This window comes from Plodia interpunctella, chromosome 25 (assembly GCF_027563975.2).
Source record: "Plodia interpunctella isolate USDA-ARS_2022_Savannah chromosome 25, ilPloInte3.2, whole genome shotgun sequence".
NCBI classification, from domain to species: domain Eukaryota; kingdom Metazoa; phylum Arthropoda; class Insecta; order Lepidoptera; family Pyralidae; genus Plodia; species Plodia interpunctella.
Window position 1 is genome coordinate 1,358,895 of NC_071318.1, and position 17,257 is coordinate 1,376,151.

At 33.6% G+C, this 17,257-nt stretch overlaps 1 protein-coding gene across 3 annotated transcripts in view; it reads right to left on the reverse strand.

Annotated features, from left to right (window-relative positions):
* LOC128680882 (uncharacterized) overlaps window positions 1–13,619 on the reverse strand; it is a 67,860-nt gene extending 54,241 nt beyond the window's left edge. For all 3 annotated transcript variants that reach the window (XM_053764355.1, XM_053764353.1, XM_053764354.1), the window contains exon 1: window positions 13,271–13,619. The gene's annotated coding sequence lies outside the window, so the exon portion shown is untranslated. The remainder of the gene's footprint in view (window positions 1–13,270) is intronic.
* Between the last annotated feature and the right edge of the window lie 3,638 nt (window positions 13,620–17,257).

Sequence of the window (17,257 nt, forward strand, 5' to 3'; positions counted from 1 at the left end):
TACAGCAAAGAAAATCAATTAACTCGTGTATACAGACATTGCGAAATGAAATTATTTTGTTTGTAGTTCACATGGCCTTAGTGGTAGTGTTTAGTGAGCTTTAGCTTACATGGCTTGCATTATTATTAAACTACTTCTAATTGTAACTAGCCTGCTCCTGTCTATGTCCTCTCTCGGTTGACTATAAGGCACTACATGGGATAAGTCCGCCATTGATTGTAAAACATATATACGTGATTTGTGATCTTCAAGTGTCTGAAAGTAACATAGGTATCTATTATGTTAGATTATGGAGATCGAGTATGTCATGCACACTCAAATGGTCAAACCGGTGGCGGCGTCGTGGTTCGGGTCGGAAGGTTCACTCACGCGTCAACTCGTGAACGGGTGTTGGTCAGCTCGATCTTTTATTAAAAGTATTTTTTATTCGGTTAATGATGGTTTTACAAAAATGTTTATCTACTTCAGGCTATTACCCAAGTCTGTTTAGTCACACAAAAAAACACTTTTAAGCCCGGGAAGCTTAAAAATATGTACGATCCTGAACTTCTGGTCTAAACAGAAAAAAAATCCGTTCAAAATATCCTTAGCTTAATAGCTACACATAGACTAAATCCTTGTAAACTTGCCATTACTTTAGTTCCATTACATTCCACCTTAGTAGTACTGGCGTAATTCAAATTCTTAAGTGATATATTGCGTAAATTGAAACATATTTGCTTGTAATGACTAACGTTTCATGTTGTAATTGAAATGTGCCTAAAAGCGCCTAAAAACTGAATGGTCAATTTACTAATTAAGGCTATTTTAATTAAAATAAGTAATAGGCAATTAAACGCGTATATATTTCCTCCATAAGGCCACCACAGGCAATATTGCTTCATATTAGGTGATATTCAATATAAATATTTTATATTGAACATAGATTAATATAACTATTTTACAACAATTTATTTCGTGAACGCTAGTTTTGTTATTTGACATTTAACAATTTATTTTTAGTTGAACTTGGCTTGGTAACTAATTTCATTGTCGGTCCTTATAACTGTCGATCATTAGTTTCTACTAAAATGCATAAAATCAGTGTTATGTATGTGTTGTAAGTAATGACAATAATTACAGTATACTAGAGTGTATAGTAGAGTGACCACGCATGGGGCAGTGCCCGGATACTATCAGTGACACGCGGACAAAAAACCTGTTCCAAGCACACAATAGGGTTGCCAAAAATACATTATCAAATACAAAAGAATTTGTTATGTTTTGCGGTCATTTTTATTTTCAACTCTCGACTATTCGGCGATATAAGATCATGGAACAGGACATCAAATCAAATTAGAAAATAATTAATTAAGCAGTTTATATGTGAGAATGCTATAACGGTCGTCAAGGTTGATAAGCGTTTCATTGGTTTGACAACTAAAGATGCCGAAGATTTTGCTAAGTGGAAACAAAAAAGTAAGAAAGCCTGTGCTGTACTTAGATAAGAGAGAGAGAGAGAGAGAGTCAAAGGTCCAAACTATTACATTAAAATTGATTTAATAAGATACTATTCCGATTGTGATGAAAATAAATGCGGTAAGGAAGTCAATAACTGTCTGACTGGCTGTCAATATTAAAACAGTAACATTTAACTTCTGTTATTGTTGTAGTATTATCATATTGGCTTTACCAAAGTATCAAAGAGTGTGCCTAGCTGTGAACACAGCATACACACATAAACCTACAAAACAGTTGTCACAGAAACATCCAGTCAAACCAGACGCTGGAATTCCTATTGATAACTCGCGTACAATTCACAGGTCCCACTTCCACTTGTGAAATCGCCAGCCCTACATTCCGCAGGCTTGCGTCATACGCTTGCCGCGGAGAAAAAACTGCGAGTATTCAGCGCGGCGCACTCTAGCAAATGATATGTTGCAACTCTGCAGGAATTTGTCGTGTGTTTATTGGCCAATTATTTGGAAATACTAGATTGTTTTATTAAATTTACGATAAATTACTTTAAAGATTTAAGCATCTATAAACATATGTTTTAAAGAGCAATATAACTCACGATATAAAAACTTACATACTTTGTATATTGCATTTAATATTTTTTTTACATTTTCGAAAATTGATTGACAGTGTTTACTAGCCGATACTTGTGGCTCTGAAAGTAGCCTATGTTACCATCCAGCTCTTCAACTATCTACAAACAAAAAAACACCTTAATCCAATGCTCCATTTTGGCGTGAAAGATAGACAAATAAACACATTTTCACATTTAAAATATTGGTATGGATACTATGGTAATATTATTCATGTGATTTTTGATATATCTATACTATTTATAGTTATAAAGAGGTAAGCGTTTTGTGACTTAAGAGTTTATATGTTTGAGGCGGGTAATCTCCGAAACTACCGAACCAATGTCAAAAATTCTTTCACCATTACAAAGGTGCATTATCCAAGATTGCTATAAGCTATATTTTATCTCAAAATTCCCACGGGAGCGAAGCCCCGGGCAAAATCTAGAACTCATTATTTGTGTAATAGACATAGGAGAATACATACAGTCATACAAACATTTACAATTCTAACCTTGCTTTGTGGTTTGGTGAAAATAGAAAGTAAATACTCTCTAGCTAGTCATAGTACTTACGCGAATAAACATTTCGCAAAATCTAACTTTTAAACGAGGGTTTTAAATGATTTATGTTTAACTGAGTAAGTTTATGTATGGTCAAAGTTATAGTTAAATAAATCAAACTAGAATATAGATTTTTCTCTTCATCAGTTCATACTATTTTCTCCGGTATTTTCTATAAGGTTACCGATCGATATATTATTGAACGAGACGAGACATACTTCAAATTTAACATTTTCCGAACGGACATTACACGAACTTGTCATTTTGCGAATATGACATTCTGCGTATAGACGAAAGCGTCCTGTCTTGGCGGATCGCTGATCCGAGCAACCATAACAATCTCTGATCTCCAATCAAGTTCAAACAAAAAGCATTGTGGCGGTGCGAAGTGACCGAAACCATCACAATACTGGATTGCACAATGGGATCCCTATATTTCATCGATTGTTTTGTTCTATAGGGTTATGAAGAAGCCTTGGATAACAAGCAATGTTCGTAAGATCTGTTTACCATATGCATAAACACGCCATAATCTTCAATATGTCATTTCATTCCACAATTCTTTATATCCGGAACATCCTCATATCCGATTACCCGTAAGCAATTCTTAGGTCATAATGAGAATTAAAAGAATCATTGTTTAGATAGTAATTATTTTATTTGCGGTAATCGAAGTTCTCCCTTTTTTTCTCTTCTAAAACTTGTAACATAGTTTTTGCATTTACAAAGAATTGCAATATTAATAGTGCAATCCTAACATAATCAAACCCGTCAATCGATCGAAATTTTTCGATTGTCAATTTGCTTATGAAGTTTTATACAGAATTAGATTTCAGTATTGCTCTCCTCCTACTCAGATCCTCTCTATCTTTGTCTAATAAAATAAAGCACATATTTTTATTATAATTACGGGTGTAATTAAAACAGTTTTCACAGAAAGAAAATAACAAAAGTTTCTCTTAGAAATTGAGTCGTAGCAATATCAAACAACATAATAACCACGTTTAAATCATAGCCGTTATATTTTAGATCACTATTATTATTAAACGACAAGTCGTGTCTTTCTCCATCAACTTCAACTGGTAAATATTAAGGAAACCTGATTTCTTTTGTAATCTTCTCAAGCATACTCGCATTCCAGCCTTTGCATTACTTAAATGGAAAAAGAAGACGTTATTTTAAAAATGCCACGGCATCCGGTTGAAGATTACGAAGGACCAGAATTAATGTTAAGGATTTTTAAAATGTTAAGTCTTACTATTAAAATTCTATGTAGTGTTTATGCCCATCATATGTACGCATACAGGATAGAAACTCGTGTGTTTATTAATATGAACACCGAGAAATAATTAACTAAGGAAGTTTATGATAATATTAATAACAACCTCAATACACGGTAAAGAAATGTCGCCGTGAAAGTAACATCTTTTTTTCTTATATATCATCATTTTCCTTACCCTTTCTCATAATTTGGGGTCACCACAATGTCTTACCATAAGTTTTTCTTACCCCTACCATAAGTTCTTTTTCTTTTCCTTCATAACACGTAGTCCAATCATCTCTTGTCTTCAATCATTTTCTTGGTCTCCCTCTTCCCTTGTGACCATTACCCTTCTAAATCAACATTATTCAAGTTCAATGTTGGTCTTCCCTATTAATTTTATCCCCAAACTAAGTCAAAGGTGCGCTTTAAAGAATATTTTTTTCATCGAGATATTTTGATGATTTTATAAAGATCATTAATATCATAGCCTTGACGATCTCGGTGGCGCAGTGGTAAAGTTCTGGCCACCACTGAGAGGTCCCGGGTTCGATCCCCAGTCGAGTCAAGATGAAAGATGACCTTTTTCTGATTGGCCCGGGTCTTGGATGTTTATCTAGTATTTGTTATAAAATATAGTGTCGTTGAGTTAGTATCCCATAACACAAGTCTCGAACTTACTTTGGAGCTAGCTCAATCAGTGTGATTTGTCCTAATATATTTATATATTATTTATTTATAGCTATATTGTTTACTATTATTGGTTAGAATCCCTATACAAATAACTTTCCCAAATCAATTCTTCAATTACTTAGAGGAAGTATACATTAACCATAGAACACAGGTGTAAACACGGCGGCGAGTGTTTAATGTTTCACGATAACATCCGAACTTCGCCGGACGGAGCCGAACGCATTGTTTTTAGTTAGGTTATGAACGCCAAGTCAAGCGCATCAAGCTAACATCATACATTGCAAATTCACCATTATTTTATCCCTAGTCCTAAAGGATATTACAAAAACGAAAGTAAATTTGTTTGTTACTTATTCATGCTTTATCTGCTAATCCAATCTTCATGAATTTTTGAAGTATGGAAAAGGTACAAAGGTGCTCACGCGGGCGGAGCCGCGGGCAAAAGCTAGTAAAAAATAATGATGAACTACTGATGCTACTGAGCAAGAAAACAGGCATGCAGCCCATCTAGTGTTCGTAGCCAATGGGTACCTGGAACACCAGGGGGCTTACCATCATCTCTTAACGCGATCCACTTTACGACCTAAACTGAACTGCATCGCAAATTCGTACCATCGACTTAATTTTTAGTATGAATGCGATTCATTTTAGGTGCCTAAATTGAACTGAGTTGCATTGGAATCGTTCTGTAAAAGTTGATGGTACGCCTGCAGTTGTGTGTAACGATATGCCTTGCCAACTTGGTATAGTTGCCATTGAAAATCACGGGATAACGATCTTCCGTACTATCCACGTCTGCTACAGGCGCACAATTTGTGAGTACGATGTTGTGAGTGCTGACTTAAAGCACCAAGTCCAAATTAATACATTCATTTAGTTCTTTTACTAAAGTTTATCATAGCCTAACATGTTGTGTTATATCTGTTGAGTAAAATAATTTATGTGTCATTCACTACTCCATGGCATGCCATTAAATGACAAGAGTGAAAAGTAATTTTCTTGTTTTTGTTCAACAGCAGCGACGACCTCCTTTAATTAATTTGCTAAAGGTTTTCCTTTGTATGATTAGCGATGGTACAATTTCCGCCTGTCAGCCTAGCTAGACACCATTACTTCGTTCCAAAAATAATGAATTACTGTTAACCTTAACAGAAATATGCAAACCGGTTTGGCGATTGGGATGACGTTAACTGCCGGACTAAACTGAACATCCTTGAGAGTGTTTGGTTAAACGAAACCAATCGAATGATTCTTTATAGATTTTATAAACCCCGCTTAGGTCATAAAATTTATTTTTTTAGGTTAGATTTTAAGTAATATATTCATTGTTTGTGGAAACTTATAATTACTACATTAAATATAAGCTAATATACTTATACCTAAATACCTAATCAATTTAGAAATTTATAATTTTAAGACCTTTGTCATAAAATTAAACTTATTTCTGTTGTAATTCGAGTTTAAATTTTATAGTCAATTTAGATTTTGTCACGTAAGTGAGTTGTTCTTTATGTATTATATGAGAAGTATATGTCTTAAAAGTTTTAGTTCGTAATGCGTAAACGCACGCAAAACAATAACACACAATTCCCTCTATAAATTTACACGCTTTGCAATTTATAACGACCACAATAGAGTCTGTTACTGTAACAGTTAGCAAATCATAGATAAGAAAGATAACAAGCGTGAGACCGCGAAATTTCTCAGGTTGTACAGCCATCTACTTATCCAGCTTTACAAAGTTAATGCAAATTCGATGCTATTACAACTTCATAGAGGTCAATGCAAAGTAACTTTACTTGCACTCGACTGTAGTGTTGTGGTTACAGATGGGAGACATTACATTCCGGGTTTTTCTTTAGTGACAATTACGTGCTAACGGACGCCTTGCCCTTTCAAGTCATGCATTTCCCTACTAACTATCATCCAACAAACATTTACGGCTGAATCGATTTTAATTAAATTTTCTTTCTTACAAATAATGTCAAAATATTTTAATGTCAAAGTTATTCCTAAGTATAACATAAAATACGATTTAAAAATAGGTTAATTTTGTTCGACTTGGCTCGATGCTCAGCGCAGCGCAGACAATCATGTACTTATTTTGCATGTGATAAAAAAAATATTTATCCATAGATAAAGGTTAACATTTTTAAAAACTCAGATACAACTTGGCAAACAAAGAATGTATTGGAATGGAAATGGCTTATCCCAAAACCGATGCAGTATCCTTACAACAATTGTAATTAATTTGTGTCATAATTTACCGCCATGAAAAACCGGCAATGAATGCTGAATCGGGCAATGTTTGTCGAATTGTTCAGCTATAGTTAACCTTAAATACACCCAGCAATTTCGAGACACACTTTCGACTTTTCGAGATAAAATCTTTACTAAACTTGTAATTGATTGGGCAACGATATTCGAGTTGGCGGAGTTTATAGTTACTTTTTGGCGGGATATTGATTTAAGTGATTATTTTAAGATCACAAATCATAATTTTGAAATTCTATAAATATTTTTTGTGCAAAAAATGTACTTAAAATAAAAAAAATTGAAAAACGAATAAATATTGATGATAATAACAAAACAAACAGGGCAAGTTAATTTTATTAAACTTCGTTAAGAGTTTACTAAACATTACGACGCTCTAGTCATCAATTAGCTTATAAACTTTGAAAATCAACGTACCTATATCTTGCCGCTGGACGCTACCGATTCGATTTTAATTTAAATTACCGCGCGAAAGATACGGTGGTCATCATTGTGACTAAACATTACGAAAATTAGGGACTTTTTTTTAAATATTTTTTTTTTGGAAATATTTTTACTCCTTATACATACATTTCATGCTTATATATTATAAAAAGAAGTCCCGGTGCCGCGTCTGTCTGTATGAACGCGACAAACTGAAAAACTTGCTGATTTTTAAACGAAAACCGTTTAAAAATCAGCAAGATACCAATAGATAGTGTGAATTCTGAGGAAGGTTTATTACGTTTTTACCCGAGTGAAGCCGGGAGCGGTTGCTAATAGATTTATAAATATAAATACAGAAACGAAAAACAACATTAAATTTATAAATTACAGGCATCAAGTGAATCTCGCTTAATTAAACTACACGCAAAATGCGGCATTAACCTGCCAATATTGTCCATTAAGATTCCATTCCTACAACGCTTATTTAATTTTTAAACTAATAGGGTGATTAGAAAGTTAATTAACAGTAATGTTATGAGTATTTACGCAAGATGTATAAAGAGTATATAGTAAAAACCCGCCCAAGTGCGAGTCGGGTTCGCGCACGAAGTGTTCGTACCATTATCTATAATAACGAGGGAAAAATCATGTCTTTCTGTCTTTCAATTTGGAAAAATCATGGAAGTTCCTTTAAATAACAGAAATACTTAATTTGTAACAATTTCAACTATGACGCACAGATCATGAGATTCAGCGAAGTGACACTGGTGACAGACGCACGGAGATCGAGGTGTTATACGGTCCATTATCCTTATGGGTAAGGAACAAGGTGTGAAGTTTAAAGTTTAGATAGGAGCACTCCATATTCACGAAGGAAGAATATGAAGTGCTTCCACATCTATACTAATATTATATTATAAAGAGAAAAGAAATTTGTATTTTTGTTTGGTAATGAACTGAAAAACTACTAGATCGATTTTAATAAAATTTGGCACGGTGATAGACGAAACGTTCAGGAGTAACATAGGCAACTTTTTTATTATAGTTTTACTCGAGCGAAGCCCGGACGGGCTGCTAGGTATATTAATAATCCGAGAAGCCGGGACGAGCTGCTAGGTATATTAAAAATCCGACAAGCCGGAACGAGCTGCTAGGTATATTAAAATACGACAGATACGGCATCCAGCGTCATTAACAATGATAATACTTGCAAAGAACAAAGAATCCTTACGTTTATTGGAACGAATAACAAACAAAAGATGAGATTATGTAATTAAATTGTATTACCATACATGAATGTATACAAATCGTTTCTCGCAATTGTAATGATTGTAACAGTAAATATGATTGTTTAAATACCAATAGTTCCCACGTGTCGGGTTTCTCTCGGCTTGCTTCCGGAATTGAACAGTAATAATATTATTGTAAACAATATATCAAGGTTCCGGCGTTGGTACATTTTACAGACACCCCAGTTACTAATTCTACTAATATTATGACGAAACTTTGTGAGGATGTGTGTGCGTTTGATACAGGCTGAAAATGATAACTAATATTTAAAATGCGAAAGGAAAAAAATATCCCGCAGCTGTTTGGGGATGTTGTCGCAGGAAATTAATACTTTTGAAGGTATCAATTAATATTTTTAAAGGTATGCTCCCTTTATAACTAATATGGTAAATTAGTTTAGCTTATTTATAAATTTAGTTACTTTAATTTACGATTTCGCTTGACTGAACAATGTAAGCTTCAATGAATTTAACGATAAATCATTGTAAATTATAAAAGAAATATGTTTTCATCAAATTGTATGTGCCTCGGACGGTCACAGGATAGGACATTTCGACATTATGCGGATAGTGAATGATGTTTACGATACGAAAGCGCAAAAACTTGAACAATAAAATATTACAAAAACAAGTCCAATTCAGTTGCAATCGAACTAGATTTCTTAAATGGCGGATAGAGTTTAGTAGCTATAAAAATATGCCACTAACGTGCTAAGAAAAAAAATTATTATAATTAAAAATATTAAATTGATTACTTCACATCAACCTACTGCCGATTTATATACATTATTATTATTATTATTTTTATTCCATTTAAATCTCGGGTTTTAACACGGTAATTTTAACGATATACACGGGCCGAAGCCAAGTAAAAACCGTGAAATTTTATTAAGAGTTTGATAGTTCAGAGAGAAAATGGTTTGTATGAGATGATGGTGATGGAAATGAAGGTGTATGAGTAGCGTCTGTCTGTAGAAACTTTCTGACCAGGCGACACGTGTTTAACATGACTGCTTTTTGAATTCAGTTATAGATGTAAGGGTATTATTATCGTACCTACAATAAAGTTATTACAAACAAACATCACCGATTTATATCAAAAAATGTACGTACATGAAACTAAACAATCAAATTTTCAACATTACTGAACACCAGTGGATGTAGACCTTTATCGGGGGAATCAACAATTTACATAAAAAGCGGGTTATGCAATGGAAAGCTGTTTAACTTTGCCGAAACACATAAGTTAACGTGAGAGTCACGCCTGTGAAATTTACACGAAAAAACTGTCAAAAAAATGTAATAAATTATTTTAAATCACGAGTGGTAATAATTAAAATAATTAGTAGGTACAATAATTACAATTGATTTTTGAAATCGTATTACGCGCGTAATTTCAATTAATCTAATTTTTGCGTGTTTTAAAACAGTCTAATATTAATATTAACTTGAATAATAGAATAGAATCATAATTAAATCCTTTTAGCAACAAGAAATCAATGTTTACAACGAGAGTGTCCATGATTTGAGAAAATATATAGGACATAGTAATAGAAAACCACAATCCTTCGTCACAACATCGCAGTGGCTGTCATTACATCTATCTAACTGTTAAGTTAATTGCCATTTACTTGTGTTTGCTTGTAAGTGTACACTTAGCAGCAAACGAGTGAGTTATGTAACTGAGATGTCGTACAACTGGTTTTACTATGTCTAGAACTCGTGTCATATGAATATGTCACATAAATGGTACTTTGGTTCACGTACACTGACCTGCATGGGAAGACACCCTGCATCAGCTGCTTTGTTTTGAGGCGAATTTGTTATGAGTTTAATCAATTGAATGTGCTCTTTATCGGTTGTTGGTACAACTGTACTGTATGTTAGCTGAAACATATTTGTAAATTTTACCTCGAAATTTGTATTTTAATTTCTTATATTTCCAAAACATTTTTTTTTTTTTGCTAAATATATTTTTTTACATTTCCGGAATATTCGTTCTTATTTGTAGCGCGGATTTTAAAAGTCAATCAAGAAGAAGGAAACTGGAGAATCTCAATTCTACAACCCACCAATTACAGCCCACCGTACAGCTAAACTGGCCTTCGAGTTGTTTCTCTCTCTCTTTCTCACATAAAGGATAAAAACGTGATTATAATAAGCTTAGATAAATTCAGTTTTTTAGAAATTAAGTCAGGCAACGATCGCATCATTGGTGTAGTATTTCAACAAAAATCAATACTTTAACAATTTCTTTATTCTTTGTTCGTAAAACAAAGTAAAGTAATAATTATACTATATATAAATATATTATTTTATTCATTAAGTTAGTCATAGCTTCACCTCTAAGTGACATTAAAACGAGAATAAATAAAACACATCTGTTAGTACATACAACTATGATTCACGTGCATTTTCAATGTCAAGGATAACTTATTTTTCTGCACCTGTACATTTGACCTCAATATTAACCCAGGTATGTGTCAATGCAAGTATTGTTACTGTTTATGTTGGATACATATAGTTTATTTATATAGACGTGTGATTATTTAACAAATATGTATGTTGTCATAGAATTACACGGATGTATTTCATAATTGATTCATTGTTTTAGCTAGAACTTGCTTAAATGTTAGTATATACTAAAGTCATAGCTAATTGGAAAAATGTAGATGCCTAATCTTTGGTTCACGGGTAATTTAAAATCTATTCCCGGTTTTGTTCTCGCCCAGTTTTGTTCTTGCTGGGAGTTTATAACCGACCACACGTGACGTCAATTTTTTGGGAATGTTGATATCGTAAATGTCGATTATAGGCCTGCATGTAAAGGGCTGAACATGACGAAAAAATGAGTATTACAGTGCGAATCATTGCAAATTCTCCAGGCGTAACTATGACGTAATCGCTCAATTAGATACGCCATAATATGCATTAGCTGTTTGCTATTTCGATCACTATTATTGTAATGGCGTTCTTAAATGTTTTTGTGTAGTTAAGCTATGTTATCATTAAAGCTACAAAAATATTACAATTTTGTCTGTTAAACAAATGCTAGACTCACATAAAAGAAATATCCTTTGAAGAAAAATTTTAATTTCTTTATTCATTTAAAGTAGGCATTTACAAAAGTTGTTGGTAATACCATTGTTTCCGTCACATTTTACCCTGGTAAAACAATAGACCAAATATTAAAACTATATCATTTTAAAATAAAATTTAAAAGAACTACTGTGAACAAAGGGAAAAACCAAAATTATTTTAAAACTACGCCGTTCTTTTCAACTATGATGTTAACCAAAACTGAAATACAATATGTAACAAACGTTGCGTAATTCCTGTATAGGTAATTTAAAAGATAAATTCACAAATGCCACATACCAATTTTAAGTACGCCACGCCTTCATACAAATTATATCAACGAGACGTACGCATAGCCAGATCGCTGTGATTGTTGTATTTATTTCTTATTTATGTACACAAGAAACAACATAGGTTATTTAATTAAAAAAAAACACTTGATCTAAACATAAGTAAATAGTAAAGAAAATTTTCGGATTTTTCTCATATTTTTTTTGTCAGCCTAGCAAATTGGTCTGTTTTTTTTGGCGCATCTAAACATAAGTAAATATTAAAGAAAAATTTCGGAATTTTTCTCATATTTTTTTGTCACCCTAGCAAATTGGTCGTATTTTTTTTTTGGCGGATCTAAACATGTGTAAATAGTAAAGAAAATTTTCGGTTTTTTTTCTCATAATTTTTTTGTCACCCTAGCAAATTGGTCAGTTTTTTTTGGCGATATAAAAAAATATAATAAAAGCAAAATAGGTGTATCTATTTCGTTCACAGTAAATTACGTTCTACTTAAATTGAACCAAAAATAGAAAAAATGACCTTCCAATGCACCTCGCATTGTATAAATTAAGTTTGGAAATTCATTTTCGTTTTATTCGCTTGCTATTGTAGTTATGTTATTAAGTATGTACTACCACAGATTAAATAATACCCCAGGTGCTACTTAACCTTTTTGTTTGGATGATGTTCAAAACTTAGAGTAATTTTCTGTATTCCGAGTTTTAAAACAAGTAAGTACACAGGTAAGTAAGGACAAACTTGATAGTATAGTCACAGATTATATAATAGGTATACTTCAGTACTTAGTCTACAACTTTACCCGCGGCTTCGTTCGCGTGAATTTCCCACGGGCAATACACATTTCTACATAACTATCTATAGGTATATGAGAAATTCCAAATTCGTTGAATAGATTTGACGACCTCGGTGGCGCTGTGGTAAAGTTCTTGCCACTGAACCGAGAGGTCCCGGGTTCGATCCCCGGTCGGGTCATGATGGAAAATGATCTTTTTTTGATTGTTCCGGGTCTTGGATGTTTATCTATATATGTATTTGATATAAAATATAGTATCGTTGAGTTAGTATCCCATAACACAAGTCTCGAACTTACTTTGGGGCTAGCTCAATCTGTGTGATTTGTCCTAATATATTTATTTATTTATAGATAAATAAAAAACAAACTCATTTTCTTATTTTTAATATTAGTTAGGATCTTTACTACCATATAAAGATCCTAACAAAACAATAGATACGAAATTAAATATTTTAAAGTGTCAATATGCTACATTGTCACCTTGTACCTATATCTCGACAAGCCAACATAACAGGTCTAAAACCACTTACCTTGCCAACAAGAATCCAATAAGGTATTTTATACAGTCAAATCACTCTCATATGTAAAATCCAATAGATTATAATAATATGCCAGTTACAAAATCCATAATAAACAACGTCTTGCTTGAAACCAGTTTACGTGTTAAGAAATTCCTTACGTTCTAACACAAAATAACAGTCCACATTAAATTACCCAATTTTGTTTAACGATAAAAATAGTTTTCCTATAAGTATTCACACAAAAACACACCCTCGATATGTTCTTTTTTCGAATATTAATTCGAAATATTTGCTAAAGTTCTCGGAGAGTGAACAACCGTGCCTTCTTTCATCGAGGCAATGAAACGACTGTCTTGAAATGAGCCAATAGGCGGCTAGCATTCTCCCAAGATTGTATTATAACACTGCCAAATTTAAAACAACATCTTATTCCGCAAGCGTTGAACTATTGTCACTCTTTCTAAAATCGGATTATAATCATATCAATTTATCGACAAATCGATTTTAGACTTTATCGATAGCGGTTTAAAATTTATTTTCAAGAATTAAAATGGCCTTTCGAAGGCTGTTTAAAATCTTGTCACGGATAATAGACTCTATTTCTTTATCATTAAGAAGGATTTGTTTACAGCAAATATTGAAATGAATGTAGATGAAATCAAAACGGATATTGCACTTTATAACGAAAGGTTTAAAGTTGAAATTGCTTTGATTGGTCAATTAAGGAGTTGTTCACCTTAGAAGACATGCTATGGCCTCCGCAGGTATGTGGCATGCATCGGAGTCTCATTGAAAGCTCGCCCAGAATCTTGATCAGGTATTTATTTTGTGATGTAAGATCCCGCGTAATCTCTTTAGCAAGTGTTTGCGATTTTCTTTTTTTTTTGCTGAGAGTTAAGAAGGCTAATGCCATATATGCCTAGAGAGAGTAAATATTTTTAATTTTAAAAAAATGTATTAATTAAGTTTATAGCGTGACTCAATTTTATATGTAGAAGGTTAAATGCATTGCACATTTACGCTATACTTCTTGTCCATATTCTTTTAAAACAATGATTTTTCTTTTAAAACTGTAAATACTTTTTAAAATAAATGATACATTGTCACGTAAACCAATCGTGTATGCAAAATTTGAGCTCAATCAGAATCAGAAAGACAATCGAACATACATGCATACATACAGGGCAAGATGAAGAGTTTGTAAAATAGAAGCCGGTTTGGTTAAATTTAAAATTTCGAATTTATTCTAATTTTAGAAGTCACAAGTTAATACAACCAGCCAGTATTTTTTTCTAATAACGAACGCGTTGAAATCTTTTGTATGCCAGTCAGCTGTTAATCGGAAAATGTCCACAATAGATTTTTTTTAATGTGCTAATCTCTGGCAGGAGTGAAGCCAACACGCAGCCGGTCTTCTAGAGAGTAGAATAATATTAATTGAAAATATTTAATTTTCATATCAACAAATGCCTTTTAGTTTATCGCCACGAATTGTGAACCTACTTTTGTAGTCGGTTAAACAACATTTTCAACGCGCGTGAAGTTGTACTTATTAATTTGGTAAATTGAAAAAAAAAACGAGGAAAACAATCTACTTCATTTTCCACGGCCACTACCATTTACATCGAGGTCTAGGTCTTTATTGAAATCCATACTAATATTAAAAACTAGATGTTGCCCGCGGCTTCGTCCGCGTAAATTTTCGAGACAGTTATTATTCCGGGAAGAAAGCTACCCTATGTCCTTCTCCATACTTCAATATACATGTGTGCAAAATTTCAAGAAGATTGGTTGAGTAGATAGAGTGTGAAGAGGTAACAAACAAACGTACTTTCGTATTTATAATATAAGGATATAAGCTAAAACATGTTTGTCACTAACAAATAGTATACTATTTGACATTGACAGAAAGAGACAAAATTAAGATTTATATGTTTTTGCTAAGATTTATATGTTTATGCTTTTGCCCACAACTTCGTATGCGAGTAAAAATCCGTTTCCGTTCAGGAAATCCCTTCTTAGTGCTCCCCTACACTGTCCTAGGAACCTACACACTGAATTTCAGCTTTCTACGCCCAGTAGTCTCGCCAGTGTGTTTTCTGTCAGTCAGTCACTCAGTAAGAGAAGAAGGAAAGAGTTTTATATATTGATCCATGTTCCCGATAAAGGAAAGCATCGTGAGGAAACCTGCGCACGGGCAGATTGTGTGTTCACTAGTGAGATGAGACAAGGTAAGGCAAATAATTTTAGTTTGTTTAATAATTTTAGTAATATACAGCTCATTTGGGATATAGAGTGGAACAAATGAACACATACATATGAATTCGGGCCAGGCTTCACTGTGTTAGGGCACGAAGTTGTATGTGTATGGTAAACGCTAAAAGTGAAATCTCATTTCTGTGAAAGCGTTAACACGTTTACTTACCAGTATGAAATATTGTGAAAAATTTTAAATATTCTCATTTATATGTATACATGTTATTATTATAAAGATGTAAACGTCTGTGAATACGTATGTTTGAGACGGGTAATCTTCGAAACCTTAGTACATTGGTGAAAGAATTTTTGAAATCGGTTCGGTACTTTACTTACATTATCCAGTATTGTTATAGGCATTGTAACCCAAAATTCCCACGGGAGCGAAGCCGCGGGCAACATCTAGTGTATAATAAAACTGCAAGTGGGCTGTCTGTAAATAGGAGATATTAAAGAAAAATAATTATTGGGCTATTTATGGGACTAATAGAAGCCAAGACAACTTTTTGTCTGACTGTATGTTTGTTCGCATATGACGCAAAAACACAGACCATTAAAACTACTGGTCGGAATTTGATGCGCTTTCTACAGTATAGCGAAAAGCCCAACTTAAAATACGATATAGGTTTCATCGCGATTACGTTGCTTAGATCTCGAGATATCGATGATGATAAGTTATTAACACACGAAAACGCGGGCGAAGCCGCGGGCAAAAGCTAGTGTAGTATATTAAAGGATTTATTCGTGTCAGATCTGGGATAAAAGGGTAGCCGAATACCACGATTACTAGTTATATGCGGAGAAGGCTGGGTTTTCTTTTGTAATACATGTAATCGAAATACAGACAGACATACCTATTTCTTTTTTTATATGTATGCAAATTGAACGATAGCGATCGCATCAGAAGACAATCAAGCGTTCTACGACAAAACTGTGATAATAAAAATCAAAGAAATCGCCGAAAAATAACGAAGGTACATAGGTATAAGTTTAGATCAAGTTTAGATAAATTCATTTTTATTATAATGAAGTTCTAGGCTTGTTACAGCCGACCGACTTATTTATTTGGTGTCCCAGTGGTTAAGACCGTCCGCCTGTGATCGAAAATTCCCAGGTTCGAATCCTACTCGTGCTACATGTGTTTGTATACCACTCTGATTCATGTACAGTAGTTTTCATCGACCACCACTTTCTTCCGGTGAAGGAAAACAACGTGACTGAACGTGTGTGAACTGTACACTGGTTGATTATTAACTTGTGTGTGAAATGGAGAAGGCAATGGCGAACCACTCCGTTAATAGTATCAAGAAAGTTGTGTTTCATTCCACGTAATGACCACGACCCTCAGCCATGAGGAAATACGACTATGAAGAAACCTATAAAATCACTGCGCAGTATAAAACAAGTCGCTTCCCGCTGTCGGTCCCTATGTATGCTTAGATTTTTAAAACTACGCAACGGATTTTGATGCGGATTTTAATTAATAGTGTGATAACGGAGGAAGATTTAGGTGTATAATTTATTATGGTATTACTCGAGAGAAGACGGGACGGACCGCTAGTAATAAACATGTTGTCTTCGCTCTGAGCTCTCCATGTTGTGTCGCGTAGAAACCTACTGTCACTCACGTATTGCAGTTCCGTCAACAGTCGGACGTGATATCCCGTCGCTACTCATTGTTAATGGACACCACGACTGGTGTGTTTTATCATTTTATTTCTATTTTATCTATGTTGTTTC